We start from the raw sequence: 18,065 nt of genomic DNA on the forward strand, positions 1-18,065 counted from the left end.
CTCCAATTCTTTGACTTCTCAAGCCATTCTTAACTCTCCACCCCATTCCCCATCGACTAGAGTCCATTTCTTCTTTTTAAAATTTTTTAATGTTTATTTATTGAGACAGAGAGAAGAGAGCATGAGCAGGGAAGGGCAGAGAGAGCAGGAGACACAGAATCTGAAGCAGGCTCTAGCCTCTGATATGTAAGCACAGAGCCTGATGTGGGGCCTGAACCCACAAGCTGTGCGATCATGAACTGAGCCAAAGTCAGACACTTAACCAACTGAGCCACCCAGGTGCCCCTAGAGTCCATTTCTCTAAGGATAAACTCTTTTTATCCTAAGTTTATTTTTTACTTCTCTGCAGTTCATTTTTAATAAAAATCTGGTTTTCCTTTAACTCACAAGGTGCATTTTCCAATATAACTATTTAGTCCTTACTTTCCCCTCTTTCTCGGAATCAATGGAAAGAAGTGAGAACAGTCTTGTCTTTGTTCCCAAATGCCATTTTCAGATTATCCCACCATGGTCCACTTATTGTTTGACATTGCCACCTTATCGCACATTTCAGAGAGCAGTCCTCAACAATCCTGAACACACTCATCTTTAAATTTATCCTCCCATCCTTCTCTTGAGTCTTGATAAAAATGATTCATTAAGAGTCCATAATTCCATTTCTGTCAGTGTTAATATATATTCATATATGAAACAGAAAAATTAAACATGTTAATAATGGTCACATGGCCAACAATGGAACTGAATAAAATATATGACTATTTCTGGGCTCATAAAATAACTTTATAACTTTCCATGATACTCCTGAAGTCAAGTTCTATAAATTTACATATTCTATCATTAGAAATATACCATGTTAGCTACTGCCTTAGACATAAATCACTGTGTTTTTCAAAATCAACCATAGCATCATAAAATTAGATGGATGTATAAGGGGATTAGATGGATGTATAAGCTATTCTTGGCAGATGATCAGGCTACTTAGACCTTTTATAAAGCAGATTCTACAATTTCCTAACATAAACCCTTCTAATCTTAAACATCTTAATTTCAAAATCTTTGATTTTTCTAATGTAAATTTATCCTGCTGTGTTTCCCCTAAGGAGATGGGAAAAGGACAGGTACCATTCTCAGTATGACAATATCTTACCTGCTGGAAAAGTATGATTACCTCTTAGGCTTTGTTTTCTAAGCTCAACAACTTGGACTATTTTCCAGACTCCTATTCTCCAAAACTTTCTTAACCTTCTTTAGTTCTACTCGTATTATTTTTAAATCACAAAGACCAGACTTAGATTTAGCCAGTTTACAGAACTTTGTTGTCTGTGATGCTTTTATAGTTAATACATAATTGAACAGGATTCTACACGTACAGGCTTCTGAAATGAGACTCCAGTTTCTATAAATTAAAAGTTACAGAACTTCCATACTGTGGAGTCTACCTTATTGTCTCTTAATTTAAACCCATAATCTATGGTTACAGTTGACAAATCATGGCTGTATGTATGGTTCCAAAACATTAGAAAGAATTAACAAATACTTACCTGATTTGTCCTTGGGTGAAACTTTTTTCCTCCTAGATTGCAGAGTAGAGAGGCAACTGGCTCTCACTTTATAGTTCACCTCTATTTCTTCTGCTTTGATAGAAATTATGGCAGCCATAAAGAAACATAAAAATGGGAAATATTTTACGTAACAATTTTAGTAACATATGAAGAGAAGGAAAGTAGAATCTGTTTACCAATTTCATATGAGCCTTTCTTTTACCTAGTGATACCCTAGCAGAAATTTTACTTTGTTAATATATTTAATTTCTCCTCCTTCACCAACCTTTTTTTTAAGCCACAGGAAAACTATTCATTATTAAATACAAGGCTAAAAGTTGGGTTAAGAGGGAAATAGAATTTTATTAAAAGGGTATTGAATGGGGGAATGCCCTTTCAAGCAGGGAGTTCTGGGGGATGGCAAGGAATTATATTTCTTTTATTATAAAAGTTATTTTTTGTATTATGTCTCTATTTTTTGTATTATGTCTCTACCAAGAAAAAATATTATGCATAGAGAGTTCATAAGAATTGTCATTTCAATAAGGTAGTAACCTTCATGAAAAAGGAGGAAAGTGGCATACAGTATCATCTGTCTTCCTCTTTCAAACTCCCATGCCCCAAAAGGCTTTACTTTATATGGCACTGAGAAGATAAAGGCAGTGGCTCACAAGACCTTAATTATATAAAAGTAGCATATATGAATAACATAAGTTTTTATAACAAGCCAATTTTTGGAATGCACAATCCCAAAGAAGTTTATGCTCCTTCTGTAGTCCTACAAATAATGAACACAAAAGTTTTATTAATAGTGTAATTTTGTAACTTCAAAACATCAAAAACTCATTGAGGCACAATTTGATGTATACATGTGAGTCACTTGAGGCACTGGGGTTGAACTTGGGGTCTCTGAATCAGGATCTTGGTTCCTGAACCTACTAGCTATGTGATCTTGAGCAAGTTACTTAATCCCTTTGTACCTCAGTTTTCTCATCTATAACTATACCTTCTTAATAGGGGCTGTTTTAAGAAAAATAGGATTCCATCAATAAACACAGTCATGTGCTTGCTAAGTTTTAAAATAGACCAATCTTACTATAGTTGGAATATAGGATCATTTTCCTTATATACATATTCATTATATACACATACATATTCATTATATACATATATATTCATTATACACACACACATATAATATATATATACACTGATATTCCATTTTGGCACATGAATTATGTAACCAAAAGAACAGTTTCCTCATGAAGAACAAGTAAAGTTCCAAATATTAAGCTTATAGTAAAGCTCAATTCATTTGAATACCATCCACTTTGTGATCATTTTAGCCCAATGGTATATTCAGAACATGACATACAGAGGGGGTTTGCCTTTAAGACCTCCTCTCCTATGTGACAAAATTATTTCAAATAATGATCATGAAATGAAACAAATAATAATATCCAGGAAAGAAACAGATCATGAAATTCTTTTATTCAACTCCACGTCTATGCCAATATAAGTATTATAGTACCCCCAAAAAAGTAATGGAATTAATGTTTTTGAAAAAAGGAAAAACTTAAACCTACATATTGGTTTGTTGACATACTAAATAAAAACATTACACCTCCTAGTCTCTTGATTTGTTCTTTAGTTTTAAAGCAAATATTAACAAAAAGAATAAATTTCAAAGTTAAAAATATTCTCTGATTCAATTATTTAAAAGAATGATTTCACATATGAACTAAAATGTGTACTTACCAACCCAAAATATTACACCATCAAGTTTGCACTTTGTTTTACTCTTGAGTTTACCATACAAATGAAAACTCTAACTGGTCACACAGAGTAACAACACTGAAGCAATCAGTTTCTGTTTCTTCATCCTTATAATCACTGTGCTACCACTGTTTATTAATAATTATTTAAATGAGAGATATAGACCAAAGGAGTTGTAGACATGAACTGTGCCCAAAGCTCTGAATTACCCTGAATTGTTATGAATCTACTTGGGGAAATACCCATATAGATGAGTCTATGTTTACTGAAGGCCAACTATATAACTGGGAGTTCTGTGAATTAACTTCCATGTAGAATATAGTTATTAAATGGTAATTAAAATGTGCTAACTTACAGCTTATATATACATTATTAAAACTAACTAGAGAAATTGTTTAGAACTTAGACTGATAGATTTTTATCACCGACATTGTTTAGAATTTCTGATACATAAAAATTACCAGTAATAAGAAGTAGACAAATTTTTAGTAGGTTTGTGATAGTTTAGATTTTCTAAGGACAATGAGAATTACTACTGCCTACACCCAAGGTGATGCCCTTTTTGCCCCACTCTTTGAACGCCCACTGTTCAAGGTGAAATCTACCATCAAGGTACTATCCTTGAAGATGGGTTTGCTGAATTATATTTAACCTACTTGTAAGAAAACCTTTTTAATATGAATTTTTAATTTTTTTAATGTTTATTTGGTTTTGAGACACAGAGAGAGAAAGACAGAGCACAGGATGGGGAGGGGCAGAGAGAGAGGGAAACATAGAATCTGAAGCAGTCTCCAGGCTCTGATATGTCGGCACAGAGCCCAATGTGGGGCTCGAACCCACCAACGGTGAGATCATGACCTGAGCCGAAGTCGGACACTTAACCAACTGAGCCACCCAGGCGCCCCTAATATGAATGTTAATTGAAGACCTACTGCGTGTATGGTAGTATGCTTTGTGTTTTATCCACACAAGACTGTATGTACATGAATTTTGCTGATTTTAATTCAATCATATTTATTCATTAAAGCTATCTCAGCAGGATTTTTTAAGAGCTCTTTTGTTAGCACTTATTTGTCTATACTTAAATGTTTAAAAAAGTATCACACAAAGTCACATATATTGCATTTTTCAGGATTCTCACTAACTCAGATTGCCTTCTCCCTGTGTGTTCCAAATAAATGAAGAAGCATCATAAACCAACATTTAAAAAAGGTTTTAAAACAGATACATAAACATTAACAATTTAAGATCTCTTGGTATTAAATTTCACAAATCATGTGGCATCAGATTTATATGTTCCATTTTTACAAGCAACTACCTCAAGAGAACAAATTTTAACCCTGATATCAATCTTTTTTCAGATAGTCACAAGATCAACATAATCTCTAATCTGCCCTCTCATAATCTTACAGCGGCATACATGCACAAACTTTCTGATTATGTGATTCTAGTACTCTTGAAAGAGTCTTTTTAACTTAAAGAAAATCGGACTTACCTCAAAAGACATTTTGGTATGGGATATTATGCCAATTACAACCACATTAAAACCGGGTATATCTGGCAAGAAAGTGACATACAAGGCTTAAACCCAGTTAATTTCTTCCACTCCTGCTTGATAACCCCATTTTCCTATGGCTGGGGAGCTCCCTCACCCACAAAATTCCCTCTGGTTTAGTTACCTAGTCTTCTGAAGCAAACCTGTTCTGTTTATAAACAGTTAGGGCAGTTAAAAATAAAAATCACATGCCACTTTCTGCAGATTAGATTTTAATGGATTTGAGGTAAGGCTCCAGAATCTGATTTTAAACAAGAGTCCCCAAGTGATTCTTGTAGGCAAGTTTAAGAACAAGCTAAAGAGGCCTGCCAGAGCTGTTCAGTTCCTCTAAACGGATCAGCCTCAAGGGCTAGTCCTCCTCTGGGTGTTAGGGGTATTTGAAAACAAGAACAGGACAAGTTTGGAGAAAGCAGAACGCCATCTTGTCTACCTATCTCTGTTTTCAACACCCTGTATAATTTACCTAAAGGGGCGAAGATTTTAATTTGCAGTATGTGCTGTGAAGTAGGATACCACCAGGGGTCAGCATAGAGCTGACAAATTATAGGTGTTCAGGGATTTTTGACTTCACACTACCACCTAAAATGGTTGCACCTACATTTTCCATAAACTCAGATTACCAAAAAACGGGGGGTGGGGGGGGCAGTTGGGGCATCACACTTAGAAGACACAGGTAAAAGATGTTAGTACGCAATTTCTACATAGTTTTCTCATTCTCTGTCTTTATGAACAGCCATTGTAGACAGAAAGTTCCCTTGAAGTAGCATTGTACCTGGAACCAAAAATTGTATTAGACTACAAAGACTCCAGGTAACTAAAGTGATGTTCCAATTTGTCTGTAAATTTCAAAATACTTGTCCTACTCTTTTAACTAGCATTGTAACTGGGTGCTTTTCAACGGTATTAATCAAATCTTTAAAGTTCTACTAAGTGGGGGAAAACTAGAGTGGATAACAATGTTGGCCAACTATGCTAAGGCTTTTTTTTTTTACACCTTTTTTTGAGTGTAATTAAAATGCTTCCACCCCGTCAGAAAACTATACTCCCCTCACCCCCATTTCATCCATCCTCCCAAGATTTCTTGACACATCCCCACTTTCTCCCTTCCAGTCCACATTTCTTTCTTCTGGAAATGTAGAAGAAAAATTCTCTGGCAACCCAGGTAGCTTCTACAAATATCACCTCCAAGGCTTTTTTTCCCTCTGAAATTGCACCATTAGGGTAAGAAACACAGATGAGGGGTGGCCTGAAGAAGAAATTTTACCTATTCCCAGCTTGCCAAATTAGATACTCACACCCTACCCAGACATTCCTGAGTCTGAGAAGAGCATGATGCAGCCCCCGGGGCAATTGCTTGACCTAGGTTTTTACTCTTTCAACTCCACAATTTTCATCTTTTAGCTAGGAAAGCAGAAGAGGAGGAGGAAGCAAGAATGACAAAAACACTCCTGGGAGGCCAAATGGGCCTAAACAAAACCAAAATCTGCTTCAGAAGAGGTAGGAGATCCAGAAAATAAGGTTGTCTGCAGAGCCAAAGGCTACACTGAAGTGTCCTAGAAAGGAAGATTTCCAAACTTTTCAAGTATCTTAACAAAAATGTCAGGACCCCATAGGAAAATGGCTGTATTTTTAGCATGAGTTGATACAGACTACAAATAAAAGCTATGAATCCCAGAAGCTGCCATAGAGACCATGTTCCACTGCTCACGGCACCTGCAGACATTAGACTCGTGCATATATATGCGAGGACTCTTTTAACCTACAGAGAAAAACTGTGGTTGCATCCAGAATCCTCACCTACTCCACTTACCCACCTGCTAACCAAGGAACTATGGTCCTAGAACTCAATGAGGTCAGTATCATCTCCAAGGGGTGAAATCTTACTATATGTATAAGATTCAGCTACACTTAACTGTAAATAACTATACAGTTTATCAATCATATTTGAATTTCATGTGGGGGTGCGGCGATTCGTGAGCAAAATGTCTAAATGTCTTAAGAGGACGATAATGGATAGGGAAAAAAAGGTTGAGAAACACTGCCCTACAAGGGTCCTGGGCTGAGACTATCAAATGAGGCTTCTGCTAGGTATTTTTATTCCAAGACAGCACATGGAGGGTCAGGGGTTTCTGATTCTGTTACGACCTTGGCCAGAAAGAGGTGGTTTTCCCCTGGGTGGCCTCAAAACGTAGAGGGTAATGCCTGCCATTCGCTCCCTCACCGAGTGCCATGTGCGGATGTAACGAAAAACCGGCAAAGAGCTCGGGAAACTGCAAAGCGCTGCACCAAAGCCAAAGGAGGTTTCTTAGCTTGATCGTACGAAATCCCCCAGGCGGGGCCCTGCCGGCCAGCGCACTTGTTGCTTCCCCGAGGCGCCCCGCCCGCCTCCAGCTCAGATCTTCCTTTCGCTACCCCCCCCTCTCCTCCACACATGCACACGCGCCCCCACCCCGCCCCCCGACTCGGCCGCGCGACCCCCTCACCCACGCCACGACGCCGGCGCGCTGCGTTCGGGCCCTGGTGGCTGCCTAGCCCCCGCCCCCTGCCCGGCTGCAGCCCCCAGCCGGACCCGCCGAGACTGCTGTTTCCTAGACAGCCGCGCCGCCGCTCCGCAGCCGCCGGGGGCGCGCGCGCGGACGGCGGGAGGCGAGGGCGCAGGCGCGGGCCCGGGTAAGCCGCCGGAGCGAGACCGCGCGCGCGCCCCCGAGCGCGGTGGGCGGAGGAGCCCAGGGAGCGGCAGAGCCGCGAGGGGGCGGGGGGGCGGACAGGGGAGCCCCGGGAGCGCGAGCTGCGGCCGGCACCGCTGCAGAGCCAAGCGAATCCCGAGCCCAGGCAGCAGGTATGTGTCCTCGAAGCCGGCCGTGGCTGGGGCTTCCCCGCCTCGGTGTCCGGGTCCTGTGGCCGGGCCCGAGGTAGGGGCCAGTCGAGGTTTGCAGGATGCGTGTCCGGGAGGGCTGGGATCTCACCGCTGACCTTCATCCCCGCTCGCCAGGGGAGCAAGAGGAGGGTGCGTGGGGCAACCCAGGACTTCAGTGCCAGCCTGGGAATCTGCTTCTCGTCACATGCTCTTTATTTATTTTTGCAAACTGCTCTGGTTCGGGTCCAGCTGCAGATGTTTTACCTCCCATTCTTTGCCTCCGTGTGCCATCTTGCATTTATTAATAAAACATGCAAGCTGGGGTGTGTGTTGGGGGGGGGGGATTGCTGCTGGGGGAATCCCATTGCAGTATGGGATGAGTGGCGCCTATTTTCGGTTTTCAGGCGTGGTATTGAAGTGGAAATCCCACACCCTGGGCATTTGTGGCTTGGTTGGTCGTGACCACTTCCTACTGGGCTTCCCCCATTTGTCTGGAGGCGCTACAGCGGCAGGATGGGCTGTCAGGAAAGGATGGTGGGTTTTCACCGTCAGGCCAGAATCCCCTTCAGGGGATAGGTGCAACCTAGGGCATACAGTTCCCTGCTTGCTAACTTGCCAAGGAGGCTTAAACCCCGAAAATTGTTTCCCTTGGTTGCCAAGAGGAGGCCTTGAACAGAACCCTCCAGACTTGCATACTCAAACTCATTAAGGTTTTGCATCTGAAGATGACTAAAGCTTGCCACCTGTTGGAAGTCAGACCCCATGAAATCTTCCATAATTTAGCCCACCAATCCTTGCTTCAGTCACTAATACCTAGCGATAAGCCCATATTGGTTCTTCCTATCTTCTTTAATACTGCTTGGCTTTTGTTTCTTTTAAAATAAAACCTCTGATATGATGCTCCATATGTTATAAATTACATGATTTGTTTATATTCCATATACTTAATAACATCATATCCTAAAGACTAAATTTCTTTAGTGTGTATGTTACCTATTTCTTAGTTTGTCACCTTGCTTCAAGCATCAGTCGGAAAAGTGGGATATATGTTTTCACTGTGGTAAAAAGAATAGTAAAAACTAGAAGCGTAGAATATAAATGGTTATCACAAGACATTGGGATATGGCAGTAGAACTAATAGCTTGTAAAATATAGTCTGTGTGCCATATCTGATCATGAGGACACATTCTTAAATGCTCATATGTGCCAGGTACTGAGCTAAAGGCTGTTTGTGCACGATCTCATTTGGTCCTTAAAACAAACCTATTATCTGCATGTTGAAGATGAAGAAGCTAAGACTAAGAAAGGTTAGCTAACTTGCCCAAGGTCACACAGAGCCACGATAAAGGTGCACACTCAAAAGCATGTAATTGCTGGGGGTGGAGGGGTATTGGAAGGAACCTTTACCCCTGGTGCTGCTGCTGTATCTGCATTTAGATCAAGCTTATGCATGAGCATACATACTTGGATCCGATTTTCCATTTCATAGATTCCACATCAGTCTTTGCAGCTTTCCAGTAAGAGAAACTGTTATTTCAGAATGGGTCTGTGGAATTTTTTGAGGTGGCACTGAGCCTATAAAAAATGGTGTCTTAAACATGCTTCCATTTAACTCTCTCAAACAAGCAGTTAAGTTCAAAAAGTTGTTTCCCTTCAGATTTAAATCTGTAAAATGTATATGCATCAGATAGAATGAGTCACTCATGTTTTTCATTATTGCATCCCACTCCAGTCTTGCCACCCTGCACACTGGCTTCTGGTCTCACTGCTAGTCACAAGAACAACATTACCTATCACACTTGTATGTGAGTGTCTTAATGGGGTGAAGGAATCCATACCAGTCACGGACCATAATCCAGTCTCTGCGAGAGCAGAGCAGTTATTCATTTGAAAATCTTAGTATCTGTGCATTCAGCTATGGATGTCTACTTAATCATTTTTTTGCAAGCGCATTATTATAATGCAAATATTGGATTTTGCTACACATTCCTAGTAGTTCTCCATAGACTTAGAAATTGCTATAGTTGCATTAATGGAAAAAGCACTCTATGGGGCTACAAACTTCTATATTCAGGTCACATATTTATGATGGTCGTGAAAAAGGTATAGGTAAATATAAGGGATTATTTGAAAATGATATCCCATGGAAGTTACAAGTTTGTAATCACAAATTGGTGACTGATACTAGGTAGGAAATATAAGACTATCTTGTAAATTTTCTTCCTTGGACAATATGACTGGTTTTAGAACACCGTATTCTTACTTTTTTCATTATACTGTGTTGTGTTGACAGTAAAGCAGTTTGTGTAGCCATTTTGCCTCATGGAAAACATTCGGTTGTGGAAGAGCACATTCCCTAGTGCTTATGGAAATGCTGAGATGGAGTCTTCCCTCCCTGGGGATTTCCAGTCTATGCTTCAGATAAACTCAAGATGAGTCCTGGTGTTACTGGGGAAGCAGCAGAAAGTAAAGAGAGGTGTTGTTTGATTTCTGGAGAGGAAATGGATTTTCCTATGTAGAGCATCACTATCTTCTTCAGTAAGAAATCTCATAATTAAAAAGCATCCAAGGGGCACCTAGGTAGCTCAGTCAGTTGAGCATCCGACTTCAGCTCAGATCATGATCTCCCAGTTGGTGAGTTTGAGCCTTGTGTCGGGCTTTGTGCTGACAGCTCACAGCCTGGAGCCCACTTCAGATTCTATGTCTCCCTCTCTCTCTGCCCCTCCCCCACTCATGGTCAGTCTCTCTGTCTCTCCCAAAAATAAATAACATTAAAAAAAAGTTAAACTAGGAAAAACCGTATGGTCAACTATGGATGCTTAAGCATTATTTTTTCCTCTCACCAAGTGTCTTTTTGGGGTTTTTTGGAGGTGAGGAGAACAACTAAAATTTTGCCAAGCTATGGCTAGCATGCATTGCAATGACTGATTGTAATGCACATTTTAATGTATCATTGAGTAAGACACTGGAAACTGGCTTATTTGTCTTTCTTTGACCTTGTAAACTACTTAGTTGTGAAATGTGTTTTTTGTTATAGTATTCTTAATTTAGTATTCTTTAAAATGATATTTTTTTCAGGGTCAACAATCTTGAGTCATAAAAGAAGTTCACAGCTTATTTTTAAGATACTTTATTTTCATCAGTCTCTTTTTCTCCCCTTGGTGGCAGCCATTTTAAGAGTTTTAATTTTATTAAGAAAATGGTTCACAATCCATAAGTTAATCCATTCCGTTTCCAAACTGGACCAGAGTTCACAGTTGCTGGCCAGGCACACCCACCATAAGACCCACCATAAGACCTTCACCCACCATAAGACCTGTAGTTCAGGTCTGATCTGTGAACCCTCTAGCTCCCTTTGGCCTTATTTGTACCCAGTTTCCCCACACAGAAGGTGTAAGAGTTCCTAAAGTTAGGTCACACCAGGCATCCTTGCTTGGGTAAGCAAGATGGAATGGTGGCTACTCAATAGGAGAGGGCCAGGAAATCACTTCTTCTGCATCAACACTAGCCTATATTGTGATTTCTGTTTGCAAATGTAGTATGTATTCATTGTAAAATGTCAAGCATTACATAAATATAGAAGATAGAAGATAAATGATTAGAATCTTTAGTAATCTTACTCCTCAGCAATAGTCAGCATTAATAGTTAGGTGTGAATTCTAGATTTTTGAATGTGGATACTAAAATATTACTGTTTGCCAACCGTACTATATACATAGATGCATACTGGTTTGCAGGGTTTTTTTTTTTTTTCTTTTTTGTACTCCTAGAGACCCTTGAATGGCATAGTTCTAGACATGTTTGCTCAACCACAATGAGAGCTAGATGAAAGGAACCCTGTAACCAGGAGAAGAGGCAAGGGACTAATGTGTGGTAGGTAGGAACTGGGCATGATCTGTGTCCTATGATAGATTTACATTCTGTATCTCCTTTAACCCTTTACAGTTATCCTTTGTGGTTAACTGTGTATAGGTGTGGAGACAGGGGAGTCCAAGGTACAGGAGATTTAAGGAGCCAAGCTAAGTTCAAGCCCAGATCACTGTGGCTCAAACTCAGGGCTTTTTCAGAATACAGAATGAATAGCACTCTGCCTGTGCCCATCCACACTGACCTTGCTGTTCCCCCTACCTCAGAGCCTTAGCATTAGTGGTTCCCTGTCCTGGAATGTCCTTCTCACAGATATCTGATTGGTTTACTCCCTCACCTCCGTTTGGCTTTGCTTGAAATCTGACTACTCCTTTAAAATGAAGCACTCGGGGCACCTGGGTGGCTCAGTCGGTTGGGCTTCCAACTTCAGCTCAGGTCATGATCTCACAGTCTGTGAGTTCAAGCCCTGCATCAGGCTCTGCACTGACAACAGCTCAGAGCCTGGAGTCTGCTTCAGATTCTGTCTCCCTGTCTCTCTGCCACTCCCCAGCTCACACTCTGTCTCTCTCTCAAAAATAAAATAAAATCATAAAAAAAAATAAAATGAAGCACTCTCCAATGAGCATTCTTAGCTCTCCTCCCTGCTTTGTTTTCATTCATAGCCCCTCCTAATTTACCATATAAATTGGTTATTTTATTTATTGCCCATCTCCCCCACCCCCACCCCCACCCCCACCCCGGGCATGAAGGCTCTAGAACACAGGGATTTTATCTATTTTGTTTACTTCCCGAACCCTGATGTTAAGGAAAAGAACTGACAAGTCACTGTGGCATCCTTGAATCTTTCCAGCCTTCCACTCTTCTTGTTTCTGTTAGCCCTTACACTTCCATGTAGTGAACAGTGGGGAACGGCAAGGGAAGTAGAGAAGAATCAGGAGAGATCTCATCTTACTCTTAAGTGGGTGTCTGGGAGAGAGGAACCTCCCAGATAGACTCAGGAAAATGGAAAGAAAGTTGCCTGAGGGTTGGATGTGTGACAAGGTAGCAGGAAGTACAGGGGGAGATGGCCAGAGAGGAAGAGGAGACCTGTGTAGTTTTCCCTCTATTTGGCATACATAATGTTTTTTGAAGACTTCCAAAGAAGGAGACACCAGATTCCATCAACTTTCCTAGTGGCCTGAGTTAACTAGAAAGGAAGAAGAATCTACACACTCACACAGGCAGATTAATCACTGCATTACCAGCATCAGCCTGTTGCATTTTTTAAAGATTAAATACCTGTTGGTGTCTTTCCTATTTAAGCCAGAGTGTGAGAGTTCATTGCCAAAGCACTTAGCTCATGTGTCTGAGTTTTGGCAGGAAGCATGTACCAACAGCATCACAGCCTGAGATTCTTTTGGCCCAAGCAGTCCCAGACTTCTGGTTACCTTTCATACATCTGTGGTTTGCAGTAGTTCTTGGGCCCCAGCACAATGATGGGCATTTGGGGGAATAAGTCAGCCTTAGAACCCTTTAGAATTTAGTACACTGGGGTGCTGGAGGAAGTTCATGGTTATGAACTTCACTGACTTTATGTCAGTGAAACTGCTCCTCAGCCACAGGGTGGCCTCACACTCTGGCTCCTCCTCCTCCTCTCCTCCTGTTTTCCTCCTCCTCTCCTCCTGTTTTCCTCCTCCTCTGTGACTTTAATTGCTGCCCTAGGCAGCCTGAATTACCTGCCAGTAGAGAATTCCCCTTCAAAAAAAATGCTGCCTCCTTAAAACTGCTTTTGGTTTATCATAAAAACTACTCCGTAGCTAGGACAGGGGCTGATAATGCATGTTCCCACAGCTCATTAAAACAAAGAATTTTAATAAGTATTCTGCTCTTTGCAGGCCAGGGTTTTGGAAGTCCAGACTGGGATCAGGCAGCTGTTCTTTGGATTTCAGTCTAAAGCCAGAACATACACATTCATTTTCGCTGCTCTCTTTTGGCTCAAAACAGATCTGAAAAGAGTTCTTTCATCTGTGATTCCCTCACGGTCTCCTACCTTAGTTACGAAACTGCCATCGTGTCCAGCCAATGCAGTATATAAAGTCAAGTAACCTTTCACCCATAATGGTGTCCCTTCAAACAGTTATATCGTTGTATTGTACCTCAGTTTGATGCAGTGTTTTTAATGAACAATTTCTGTGACACTTGCTAATTCTCCTTTAACCATGACTACTCAACTTTGTTAGTTTTGCCCTTCCAAGACAAAAGAACAGGGTGAAATATACTATAGTCCCTGAAATAAAGTGTTCTATTGTTTGGGGACATCATCTCAAAAGAAAAGCTTGGACATTTCTCTCCTGTCTCTCCATGTCCTTTCACTGTCAGTTTCTTCCCTGGGGGCTCTATCTGCTATCACTCCTCCCTTGATGTCCTACAAGGAACCCCTGTTCCTACCCCTCTACTGAAACGGAACTCTTAAAGGTCACCCGTGATTGCCTAATCACAAATCCGATGGCCGATTCTCAGATTTCGTTCCTGATGGCTCAGCAACATCTGACCCTGTTGACTTCTTCTACTCCTTGAAGTGTTCTGTTGGCAGCACCCTCCTAAGGCATCTGGTCTTTGCTCTGCTCTCATCATTCCTGTCTAGCAAGAGGCAGTCTGGAGAAGTGGTTACGAGTATAGGCTCTGGCCAGCGTTTGGACCCTGGCTCTAGCACTTGCTAACTGTGTGACTTTAGTGAGTTATTTAACCTGTGCTGCCCCCCACATCCTCAGTTTCTTTATCCATAAAATGGGAAGAAGAGTAGCTAGGTCATTAGGGCTGTCAGGAAGAGGATTAAATGAATGTGCCTGGTAAAGAGTAAAGCACTTGGTAACTGCCAACTTTGATCATTGTAACTTCTTATTTGGATACCTTCAGAGACTCCCTTGTATCTGCAGGTAATTAAGTTTAGTTACTGCCCCCGGCCTTTCCCAATATGTGCCCACTTCTAAGACTTTATCCGTGCTGTCCCCACTTGAGGACCACCTTCACCCCTTTCTGCTCTGCCCCTGCTTCCCTGGCCAGAGGAGGGAAAGCCAGAAGGGCTGTGCCCACCTGGAGGCCCTTAGCACAGGCCGTGTGTAATGGAAGATGTCCTCCCTTGGGCACTGAGCCTATCTCTTTCAGGCAAATTATAAATCACTTAAGGACACCAGCTGTGATTTATACTTTTTAAAAATACCCTTCTCAGCATTTAGCACTATGTGCATAGTAGGAATTAACTCCTGTCTTCTAACTGCCAAAACATGATGGTTTTTCTTGGTCCTTCCAAAACCATTTTTCTTTCTAAACTGAAATTTGTATTGATCAGTCCTACAGCCCATGTAAGCTTTATATGGGAAAACTGAGTCAACACCATAGGAAGAATTAACCACTTCAGAACCTTTTTGGAATGATGAAGGATATATAGAAATCACTAAAATAATGGGAGCACAGGGAGTAACTTATTTTTTATTTTTTTTTTTTACATTTATTTATTTTTGAGAGACAGAGAGAGACAGAGCGTGAGTGGGGAAGGGGCAGAGAGAGAAGAAGACACAGAATCTGAAGCAGGCTCCAGGCTCCAAGCTATTAGCACAGAGCCCGATGTGGCGCTCGAACTCATGAGTAGTGAGATCATGACCTGAGTGGAAATCAGACGCTTAACCGACTGAGCCACCCAGGTGCCCCGGGAGTAACTTATTTTTAAAAGGAATTTGAAATTCTACCAACCTTTGAAGCTTTTTTCTTTTTTTTTTTATAAAGTGTTTGGGACTTTTTTCTTTCCCCATGCCATCCCTCCCAAGCAAAATAAGCATTACTGCCAGTTGTACTACCAGCCCCCTCCTCGGTTATGATAATCAAAAATGTCTCCGAACATTGCCAAATGTCCCCTAGGGTAAAAATCATCCCCATTTGAGATCCACTGCTCTATAGGATCAATCCAGAAAACTCAGTGTCTTCCCAATTCACAAAATATCAGAACTCGGACAGTTTGGATCAAGTGAAGATGAAGATTGTAATAGGCTTGAAAGGTAAATTTGGGTTTGAAATCACTAACATAGAGAAAATTTAGTGTCTACAGATCTTTGGTTCATAACCCCATCATAAGTTGAAAATATTGTTAAATGGAAAATGCATTTAATACACCCAGTACACCTGACATCATAGCTTAGCCTAACCTACCTTAAACATGCTTAGAACACTTACATTAGCATAAGATCATCTAATGCAAAACATATTCTATAATAAAGTGTTGAATATTGAATACTGAATACTCTGCTGAATTTATTCAATACTCTACTGAAAGTGAAAAACAGAATGGTTGTAAATGTATCGGTTGTTTACCCTGACAGCCTGTGGCTGACTGGGAGGTAGCTGCCTCTTGCTACTGCTGTCCAGCATCAGGGGAAATACTGTACTGCATATCACTAGCATGGGAAAAGATCCAAATTCAAAATTTGAAGTACAATTTCTACTAAATGTATACTGCTTTTGTACCATCATGAAATCAAAAAATCATAGGTTGAACCATTACAATTGGGGGACTGTCTGTATAAGCAGTTATGGCTTATATCATAAATAAGAAGTAAACCAATAAAGTAATTACAGAAATTCAGACTGTCATACTCCTAAAAGATCTTGGGTCTGAATACAACAACTCGAATGCAATATCCTAATCATCCTTGGGGTATTTTTGTTGAAAATGTATTTAAGTGCCCCAAATACTTTTATACTTTGACAATAAGTATATTAAACAAAAAATAATGACTGGAGAACTCTTGAGTTGATCACCATTAGAGGGAATCATATTTGACCTGAGGTAAGCTGGTTCTCCCTACCAGAAGCTGATTCTTTCTTTCTTTCTTTCTTTCTTTCTTTCTTTCTTTCTTTCTTTCTTTCTTTCTTTCTTTCTTTCTTAGAGAGTGAGCTTGCACGTGCAAGCAGGAAAGGGACAGAAGGAGAGGGGGAGGGAGAGAATCTTAAGCAGTCTTCATGCCCAGCAGGCTCTCACAACCCTGAGACCGTGACCTGAGTGGAAGTCAAGAGTAAGGATGCTTAACCCACTAGGAGCCCCCAAGAGGCTGTTTTTGATCCCACAGCTGCTCTAAACATGTTCAGGTGCTTCAGGGGTGACTTAGGAATGACAAAGTACTTTGTGCTTTGGTGAAGGACCACAATTGTTCAGTAATCTTCGTGGTTGTTAGAAAATTTAGCTGTAGACTTCTGATTTAGAACCCACCTCCACTTGGGGTGCCTGCTTGACTCAGTCAGTTAAGCGTCCGACTTCGGCTCAGATCATGATCTCACAGTTTGTGAGTTGGAGCCCCGCATCAGGCTCTGTGCTGACAGCTCAGAGCCTGGAGCCAGCTTCAGATTCTGTGTCTCCCTCTCTCTCTGCCCCTCCCCTGCTTGCACTCTGTCTCTCTCTCTCTCTCTCAAATAAATAAACATTAAAAAAAAAAAAAAAAAAGAAGGCCCATATAACCCACCTCCAGTTGACACCATTATGGTTTTTTCTAAATGCAGCAGCACAAGTTGCATGTCACACCCAAGGGCTGAACAGTTAGATGTACTTACTACTTTCTGAAGAGCATTAAGGCTTCAACCTTGGGAGAGACCTGCTTTGGCCCAAGATCACCTTTGGCTTGTAATTACCTTTAAAAAGAGAAAACATAGGGGCACCTGGGTAGCTTTGTCAGTTAAACATCTGACTCTTGATTTTGGCTCAGGTTCTGATCTCAGTTTGTGAGATCGAACCCTGAATTAGGCTGGGGATCTTCTCTCTCTCTCTCTCTCTCTCTCTCTCTCTCTCTTTTCCTCTCTCTCTCTCTCTCTCTCTCAATATATAAAGAAACTTTAAAAAAATGTTTAAGGGAAGACATACATAGAAGACCTTCAAGATGATCACTAACCAATAGTCTAGAAATACACCTCATGCAATTTCTCAAATCAAGGAGGCAAGGTAGAATTTCTCATTCCACAGACAACTGTGAACATCTTCTGTGTTCTAGACTTGTGCTTAAGGAACTCCAAAGATAATTATGGACTGAATTGTGTCCCCCACCCCGAAATGCGTATGTTGAAGCCCTAACCCCCAACATGACTGGAGATAGGGTCTTTAGGAGGTACTTAAGGTTACATGAGGTCATAAGGAGGGGTCCCTAATCCAATAGTACTATGGCTTTCTAAGAAGAGGAAGAGAGGGGTTCCTGGCTGGCTCAGTTGGAAGAGCATGTGACTCTTGATCTCAGGGTCTTGAGTTCGAGCCCCACATTGGGTATAGAAATGACTAAGAAAATAAATAAACTTAAAGGAAAGAGAAAGATTTCTCTTTCACTCTCTTCACCATCTGAGAACTCAGTGATAAGGTGGCCATCTGCAAACCAGGAGGAGGGTTCTCACCAGAACCTGACCATGCTGGAACCCCAATCTTGGATTTCTACCTTCCAGAACTGTAAGAAAATAAGTG

At 41.0% G+C, this 18,065-nt stretch overlaps 1 protein-coding gene and 1 long non-coding RNA gene across 2 annotated transcripts in view; one reads left to right on the forward strand and one right to left on the reverse strand.

The window, feature by feature from the left end:
• Positions 1–7,432, reverse strand: part of LOC107179875 — a 92,523-nt gene extending 85,091 nt beyond the window's left edge. The window contains exons 1-3 of the long non-coding RNA XR_006218478.1: positions 7,356–7,432; positions 4,813–4,874; positions 1,542–1,634 (exon numbers count right to left, since the gene is read on the reverse strand). This is a non-coding gene — a long non-coding RNA (uncharacterized LOC107179875). The remainder of the gene's footprint in view (positions 1–1,541; positions 1,635–4,812; positions 4,875–7,355) is intronic.
• Positions 7,433–7,642: 210 nt separating this feature from the next.
• TMEM266 (transmembrane protein 266) overlaps positions 7,643–18,065 on the forward strand; it is a 124,827-nt gene continuing 114,404 nt past the window's right edge. Inside the window, exon 1 of the mRNA XM_042988317.1 lies at positions 7,643–7,711. The gene's annotated coding sequence lies outside the window, so the exon portion shown is untranslated. The remainder of the gene's footprint in view (positions 7,712–18,065) is intronic.

Source organism: Panthera tigris, chromosome B3 (genome assembly GCF_018350195.1).
Source record: "Panthera tigris isolate Pti1 chromosome B3, P.tigris_Pti1_mat1.1, whole genome shotgun sequence".
Classification (NCBI taxonomy): domain Eukaryota; kingdom Metazoa; phylum Chordata; class Mammalia; order Carnivora; family Felidae; genus Panthera; species Panthera tigris.